The sequence below is a fragment of the Papio anubis genome, chromosome 5 (assembly GCF_008728515.1).
Source record: "Papio anubis isolate 15944 chromosome 5, Panubis1.0, whole genome shotgun sequence".
Classification (NCBI taxonomy): Eukaryota; Metazoa; Chordata; class Mammalia; order Primates; family Cercopithecidae; genus Papio; species Papio anubis.
Genome location: NC_044980.1, coordinates 145,047,049 through 145,056,355, shown reverse-complemented (window position 1 = coordinate 145,056,355; position 9,307 = coordinate 145,047,049).

The following is a 9,307-nucleotide window of genomic DNA, read 5'->3' as shown; positions in this document are numbered from 1 at the left end:
GGCACTTTCTCTGTTAGACAAGTGCCCAGAATTAGAAAGCAAAGAACAAGAACAAGGCTTTTGGTCCCAGATTCTGCTGCTAACCTACCATAACACTTTGGGCAAATCTATCCTCCTCACTTGGTCTCAGTTTTCTTATGTGTAAAATGGGAAAGCTGGAATAGACTTTTCATATCTCCATTATCTTTCTACTATTCTTTGATTCTTAAAAAAAAAGTGCATGCATGTCCTATGATTTCAATAAAACAGTTTTAATAGCTGATGAGTAAGCACCCTTACCTGACATTAGATAACAGGACGGTATTGCTTTATGTTTGCTCCCATTGAAAATTCAAATCCAAGTGTTTTCATCTATTTTGTGCTGCTATAACAGAATGTCTAAGACTGGGATATTTATAAACAACAGAGACATATTTCTTGCAGTTCTTGAGGATGAAAAGTCCAAGGACAAGAAGCCACACATCTGGTGAGGGCCTTCTTGCTGCATCATTTCATGGTAGAAGGCAGAAGGGCAAGAGAGGAAGAGATCAAACTCACAGCCTCAGTGTCTTTTATAATCAGTCTCAATCCATTAATGAGGGTGGAGTTCTCATGACCTAACCACCTCCCATTACACCCCACCTCTCAACACTGTTGTATTGGGGATTAAGTTTCCAACAAAGAAACTTGAGAAAATACATTCAAACCATAACACAAGTTGACTTCTCTGCCAGCTATCTGATATGAGCTAGCTTCCTCTTTCGAGCTTCCCACTCATCCTTCCACAGCCCTGTCAACATCCCAGCTTTCCATCACCTGTATGGCTGGATTAGTTCTCTACTTGGTGTAGCGTCTTACTCTTATAAAGGAAAGCAAGGCTGAGAAAACTTAATGGAATTGTTAAAGTCATGTATCAATTAAGTGATAGTCTAAACTCAGACTCAAATCTAACCATCGCTTTTTTCACTATATTACAATGCTCCTCTTAGACAGCATTAGACATTTCAAAACTGATACTTTGGCATTTCAAAACTAACACTCTAACAGTCTAGGATGGCAAGAGGGTGATACTAATTTAAAAATCACTAACGATTCCAGACTAAAAAATTCAGTAATGAATAAAAGTATAGGGAAATACAAAGACCAGATACTTAAGGAAGGAAAACAAGCAATTTTTCCTTGGCTTCACCAAAGGTGAAACCAACTCTAATGGAGCTAAATCAGCTCCTTGGCAATAGGAAAAACTATTGCAAAGACAGTTTTGAGATTAAATTTTTAAAAAAGAGCAATGTAAGGATTTTTTCCTTCTCTTTTAGTTTTTTTATTTGCTCTTTTATTAATATTCTATATTTCATAGTTCCAGAAAAAAACCTTCTATTGCATAGTGAAAATAAATTGGTAATGTCAGCATTTTCTCTTCACAGCTGGGTCCCAGGTTTGTAATGTTTTTCTCCCATAAAACCATAATCCCATAAAATTTAAGGTTATTAAGTTGCAGGTGAATAATTCATGAAGCAATTATAAAACATTTATGATGGAATATTATGAGCTTCCAAATAAAAGAAAACATTTGGGGTCGCCAAATTGACAAACTTTGGTAGCTGTGTTTAGATCTGCCCCGAGGGATTTACATGGGCCTTCTCTGCGCTTTGCAGCCTTGGACATTCAGAGATGGATTAAAGTCTCTCCAAGAGATTTCTGAAAGACACCTCAACAAATCAGTTAGCTGGTGTCACAATCAACTGAAGAGATGTAAGTACTGCCTGCTGATAATAATGGTGAGAAGAACAAAGCTTTAGAGAGAGTATACTCTGTGCTAGGCACCGTGAAAATCACTTTACATGCGTTATGGAACTAATCCTCACAATGACCCTCTAAAATCAACATTACTCTTATCAGTCCCATTATTTTGACTATGAAACATGATCAACAAGCTTAATAACTTGCCAAAGATCACATATGCAGCAAGTGGCTGAGCTGAGATTCAAACTCAAGCAGTCTAACCCTTGAGCCGCTACTCTTAATCACAGTGATGTACAGCCAGGCAAGACAAGGGCTGGAGAATGAGGAATTAGGACATCACAAATGTGTCATTTACATACAGTTTTTCTATTCATCAAGGTCTTTTTATATGTATTATTCCATCTTCACAGTCTTCTGCAGCATTATTGTTGGGTATTATTGGACAGACGTTATTTTCTCAATTTTGCAGATGAGTAAACTGAAGTCCAGAAAAGTTAAGTGACCCAGTTAAGCTCACATAGCAAGTCAGTAGAGGAACCATAACTATAGCTTGAGGGCTTAATTCTATTAGGTATCCAGCATAAAATAACAGAGCTAGAGAAGAGTTTCCTTGCCAAACCTCCCATTCAATACAGCATCTCTGAAGACAGATCTCCCAAGTTCTATTTGAGCACCCCCAGTTATAACAACCTCCTTGATTAGTGCAAAAATGCTTTCCAATGTTGTGAAATTCTGAAAGGCTTTTTATCCTGTCAGTATTTATCTCCTTACAACAGACTATTGTTTCATCTAGAAGGACATAAATCTTCTCCCTTCTCCTTTCTGCAGTCACATACCACTTCCTCATAGCAGGGTCTTCTCCCATCACTTTCAGCTTAACATCTTTACCCTGCACACTTCAATTATTCTTTATATCCCATGTGTCTTTAACTTATCTCCCTTCTTGTCTCTCTGGATGTGCCCCACCATGTTAATGCTTCCTTCCAAACAAAATTGAAATGTATCTCCAGTGACATGTTTGGAGCTGAGTACTCTCTCCCTCCTACATGGAACTGTGACCATCCTTCCCTCTATTGATAGAAGTGAATCTAGCTCCAATCCCATTAACTATTGTCTCAATGCACTAATGTGAAGTAGCTACCCTATGTCAAAGATTTTTTTGTTTGAATTGCTATCAAACTAAGTTACCTTTATCACATCTCTCCTCTGTACACACTCACTTCATCTCTTGCAGCATATGGTAACTTCAAAACATCTTTCAGCACAGGCAGAAATGGAATTCCCAACACCATCCATTTATCTGCATTTGCTCTGCAACACTGAGCAGTGAGCATGGCCTGAGCCTCTGAGGATGCTCAAAGTAGTCCAAGGAGATGGAAGAGAAAATGCCCACTGAGGGACAGGATGAATAATTCTCTCTGATGGAAGATAACTCTGTTCTATTAGATTCTCAAAATGATGTGGCTATGTTTCAGGGGCCAGTATCTGATCATTGCCTCCATGCTATAGTGATGGTCCATCTACTCTTCAGGACTGAGAGGGATCTTAAGGACATCTTATTCAATCCCCTCAGTCTAACAGCAAGCTGAGGCCCAGAGGAAAGAATGAACTTGCCCAATCAGTGCTAAATGTGGTACTCAATCTCAGATCTCAGGGATCCAAAGCTCTCTCCACTACATCGGAATGTTAGAGATCATTTAGTCCAACATTGCATTTATAGTTGGGCAAACTGGGGCACAAAGAGAAAAGGTTTTCCAGCTCAGGAGTGCTCAGAGCAAGGACAACACAGGTTTTGTTACCAATGTTTTTCACTGAAGAAAAAATAAAATGTTATTTCCTGCATTTCTGTGCTGGGTGAGGGCATCCAGTCCATATTACTGACAATAATGCCCACATGGTTTAACTTCTTCCTTCAGTACCACAGGCATCTTGCAAGAAGAGCCAGATCTCATCTTGACCATATCACCTCTACATGTTTCCCAATAAAAATAGACACGCTTGATTCTCTAGGTCATGCTGGCCTCAGTATATGAGACTACCAGGGAATGGAATTTCAAGTCAAAGTAGAAATGACAGGGAATTCCAAATGCATTCTCAGTCAGCAACTTCTGTCTGATCATCAATGACACTGGCCTAAGAATTCACTCCAGTTAGTCTCACACAGAAAGCCCAAAGATGAGTACTCTCTAAACAATTCCATTAATGAAAGCCACCTTAAGCACACTCAATTGTCAATATTCTGCAAATACTCAATTGCCAATACTCTTCAAGCAAAATTTTATTATCCATTCTCTGCAGGCAACACACTGTTACCAGCCCCCTATCATGAATGCCCATTTTTCTACCTGTTTTGTGCCTCATATGAGGATAATCTGTATCTCCAGGCAGAATTGCATCACTATGCCTAGGAGTTAGCCATAGGATGCTGTTGAATAAAGCAAAGAAGGATGAACAGGTGTCAGTGGGGAAAACTCTATACAGGAGAGGCTTAGGGTGATAATCTTCCCAGGAACTTGTCTCAAACTATATTCTTCTTGTCTGGATTGTGCATGGCTAGTATTTTTTAAATAGCAAAGATTTTCTTAAAAGATGCCTTCTTTCATGTTTTTAAAGTTCAGGAAATATCTTCAATTATTCACATGGAAATAGTATTAATTTGACATAAGTTGAGTAAGTATGGTGGGATTCCAAGAGATGGAAGCTCACCTCAACCTCCCTCACTGCCACCATCAGGTGCAGACCTCTAAGGCAACAAAAACAACTAAATAAATAAATACATAAATACATAAATAACCTAAACCAGGTTGCCAGCCAGTCCAGGAATCTTCTGTGAAGGTTTGCAGTTCAGAACTCTTAGGCCAGCCTCCTGTACCACATGGAGGCATTGCAATGCCACACACACAGCCAATAGGAGGTGATGAGCAGATTCTAAGCAGGTGAGCATGTCTCAGAGAGCTTTGTCAGTTAAGTTTGGGTTAAACAAACCTGCCTGCAGCCTGCAGGTTTTATTACCCAGGCAGCATCTCTAAAGAAGGATTAAGAGAACTCTATCATGGGGATGGCAGAATCTTAACTGAAATCCAAGTTGCTGTATTTGCATCCCTAGAGAGAATCTAGGGCTTCGAGTTTCCCAAATAGTGAGCTGCTATCACTCTGAGAATTCAGCTCATCTAAACAGTTCTGCATACAGGGATGCTGCAAGCATACCTTTTTCCCCACCTGCTCCTCCTCCCATACCTCACTGGGGGTCAGGAGAGTGGGATCTCACATTAGCATAGAAGTTACAGCACATCCTCTCATTTGCTTCTGATTTTCAATTACACTGGTATAATGTACTTAAAATCTGTCTTTTATTTGGAAAGATAAACACAGCAGTTTCGTAATTTTATTGCTATGTCAATTTGCAAAGAAAATTCTATTTAAACTCAGTGACTGGCCTACTGCCACCATCAGCCAACGGCAAGCTGCTGTCTACCGGGACAAAGAATGTGCCAGCTGAGTCTCTTGGGTGGATGACGCAGCTGGTAGGAAATCTCTCTTTGTCCCTTCACCTGTCCCATGAGAAACTCCGGGGATTTTCTCAGTATATAAAGCCCAGACTTAGAAAGATTGATTATTTTTTTCTTATTTTTTCCAGCTGATTTGCAGAGAGCCAATATTAATTAGATATCCATGATGCATCTGGCACTAAGTATTTTTTACACATTAACTCATTTGATCCTCATAACCATCCTTTGAAAAGGCTGTTATTATCCCCAGTTTGATGATTGCAAAATGGAAACAGAAAAATTAGGTGACATGAACAAACTCTTACATTGTGTGGTCTAGACACAACCCCACAGCTGTCTGTCCACAGCTAACATGCCTAATCATATTGCACACTGACTTTTACTCCATTCTCCTGGCCCACTCTAACCTATTTGGCACATACTAGAAATTCAATAAATGTTTGTTAAAAATATAGATGATGTATTGGCCTCAACCTTGCTCCTAATGTTGGACATATCCTGATACTTACCAGAGGACTGATTAAGCCCTAATTCAGACCACATACTTAACCCAAATCTCTCTTTAGACTAACCTTCCAAGTCAGGTTGTGATACACTGGCCAGACAATTACAGTCAGAGATGGACTCTTCCCTATCCTTATGAGCAGCTTATCAGGTAACCCTACCTAACTGAAAACTTTCTTTTAGTTCCTAAAACTCACCATGTTCATTCCTCTCATGGGCCTTGCAAATGCTTTGCCATCTGCCTAAACCATGTCCCTGCCCCCTGCACACAAGCAGCTTCTGTTTCTCTTTCCTGTATCATCTCGTCATCATTTCCTTGGGGATGCCATCTTGACCCTCTGGCCTGAGTCAGGTTTCTCTACTAAATACTGTTACAGAGCCACACTCATTCACAATGCTCATCTCTATCTATGATTGTTCAGCAACTTGTATGCTGCTTTGATTCACGCCTGCCTCCCCTGCCAGCCCACAGTTCCAGGAGGGCAGGAAGTGGGTCTCTTTCAAGACAACAATGGATTCCCAGCATTCAGCACAGTGCTTGGCTTATATCAGCAAACATCTGTCAATGAATATCTAGACCATGTCCTCATCACAGCCACTGGCTTTTCACCCTAGCCATAAACTGGAAACTCATGGTCCAAAAGTTCTGAAATAAGCACAGTGCTACAATGAATGATAGGTAAGAAATTATGAAAGCCTAAGTCAACTCTGAGGATTTACTGATATCAAATTATCTTCCCAAATGAAACAAAACACATCATTATTAAGTTCAAAAACTCCAGAACTTTAGTTCAGACACAGATAAAACACAAGAGATGCCTTCATTGGTTGGCCGTATCTCTCTCATCTTTTAAATTTCTTTCCACTGTCAAAAGGACTTGGGTAGGTAAAGATATAATTATTCCTCATCTAAAGGAAAATCCATTATACCAAGTTCTAAGGAATAGTTCAAGTTATTCTGTTCACAAAATTTTGTTGTGAAAGATACATGTTAGGTCTCATTAAGCCATTCACTAGGGCTAGAAATAGATACACTATACAGAAATTTTCACTGCAAGCAAATCTCTTGAAATAAAATTTAATATGTGCATCATCTTGGGAGAAGATAAGCCAGTGGGAATGATTATGTAATGTTTACATTTGCATTTCTCAATTAATTATTTATTTCATTAAGTATTTACAGGATGCCTACTCTGTGCCTAGCGCTAGGCTATGGCATTGAAAAGCAGTCCCTTTCTCAGCAAAGCACTTTGATTTCATTACATGCACTCTGTATAAGGGAAGGAAACGAGAGTCAAAAGAAGTTTTATTGTTTGCTTAAAAGTCACATGCACCAAACTAATGCCAGAGCTAGAAGCCTGGTTGCCCAGCAAGCCTTATCCAATTAACAGAGGCCTCAGGGAACTTGGGGTGGCATGGGGGTGAGTCTATGGCTGGGGATAGGCTTTAGGCTAAAGTTTGAGTCAGGGATCTCTGGCTGGAGTCAGAGGTCCACCTGGAGAGAACAAGATCTGGCTTATAAGGAAATCAAATTATCAGGTATTACAAGATAAAATAGAACACCAGAGAGAGAATAGGAGTTGCCACTGGTTCAACAAAGAGAAACGATCTCTATGGTAGAAGGAGTACCAATCAGCAGCAAGAAATCTGAATTCTCATCCCGTCTGGGCCACTGACCCTCTCAGAGATGGTACCCCTGTGGTTCACACTATCGCCCACAGTAAAAGCAACGGTTGTACTACAGCAGTGATTTTCAGCCTTGGCTGAATGTTGGAATCAACTGGAGAGCTTTAAAACACTGATGGCTTGGTCCCAACCCTAAAGATTCTGATGACATTTGTGTAGGGTAGGACCTCCAGCACTGCAAATTAAAAATCTCTCCAAGTAATTCTAATGTGCAGCCAAGGCTGAAAACCACTGGACAAGAAATTCTCTAGGGCTTCCTTCAGCCCCAATAATTCATCATTTTACAATGTAAGACAGTATTTCCCAAACTTTAATATGCGTAAGAATCACCTGGGATCCCTGTTTTTAAAAATTCATTTCCAAGATCCATCTCTAGAGATTCCAATGCAGTATATTTAAATTGGAGCCCAGGAGTCTGCATTTTAAAAACACCCCATATCCTAGGAGGTCACTGCGAGACTCACTAATCTAAGGATTACTAGACATGCAGGACTCCATTTCTCATCATCATTGTAATCACCAAACAGGCTTCCAGATCCAAAGCTCACAGCTGGGAGGGCTGTTATAAGGCAGACACATCCAACCACCAGAGTCAGGCTTAGCACTTGGCCTATCACAAGGCTGACAGATGGCAGAGGGAGGGTTCCTTGGTTTTCAGTAGAAAAAAACATGATGCTGCAGTATGCCACTGCAGAGGCAGAGACAGGCTGAAGATTGATAGTCCACAATGCTGCTGAAATTCACCATCAACCGAGCATCTTGTGACATCAGCAGCGATGCCACTGGCCATTATCAAATCACCCACGGTGCTCAAGATTGATTTCCAGCTGTAGCAATGACGCTTACCGTCTCTAGGTGCATAGGCAGGAAACAAGCTCCGAACCTGACTGTAATTTAGCATTCATTTGCATTTTTAAATTAGTTAGGCTGTGGACCGTTGCAAAGAAATGACAGAGAATTTTTATAATAATTAGCCTTGTGGGATGGGTGGGGGAGAGGAGGCAGTAATGGCTCTGCCTCACCATTTCACTGGAAGGAAAAAATACAATTCAGCATCTCAAGTCACCAGATCTATGATTTCCTGGTCCTCACTGACCTTGTGGACCATGGCACCTTCTCCAAAATCTCAGCTGAACACTCAGGTCTGTATATGTCCTTCTTTCCTGAGGCTAATTCCACTCTCCCCCTTTTCTCCCCATATACAGCCCATTTAGCATTTCCTTATGTTGGCTGGATGCCATTACATTCCCTTTTGTTCACTTTCTTTATGACTGAGTTCAGCTCCACTCTGCACAAATACTCACTCAGTATGTGTCAACACCCTAATGCATCTGCTAAAAATAACACTGATAGAGCTCTTCTTAGTTTGCAAATGACATTTTTATCTCCATTATGTCAAATGAGTCTCCCATCATTTGCTAGGGGGTAACCAGGGTAGGAGTTATGGTCCCATATTTTATAGATAAGAAAAGTGAAGCTTGGGGAAATCTAGTGACTTGCCCAAGGTCATAAAACTTGCAGATTGCTTTGCTAAGATCAGAATAAAATCTCTGAACTCTAAAATCTATACCAAGTTGCTTCAATCTCAGGATGCAATGTAAAGGATATAAGGATCACAATAGAGAAGGGCAAGGTTCTATTGCATGTTTTAAATCATTTCAACAAACCATACAACATCGCCAGCCCCACTTCCACTCTGAGCACGATGCTTGGAGAGGTATTTTGAGAAGGAAATTGGTAACTGGAAAAACAAAAGAGATTTTTAAGCCTTGTCATTCAAGGAATGTCAGAAACTAGGAATATTTAATCTGGAGGACAGTTAGAAGACTGATAAAAGCTAACTTCACACAACTAAAGGGCTTTCTTGGGAAAGGAACAGCATGCTT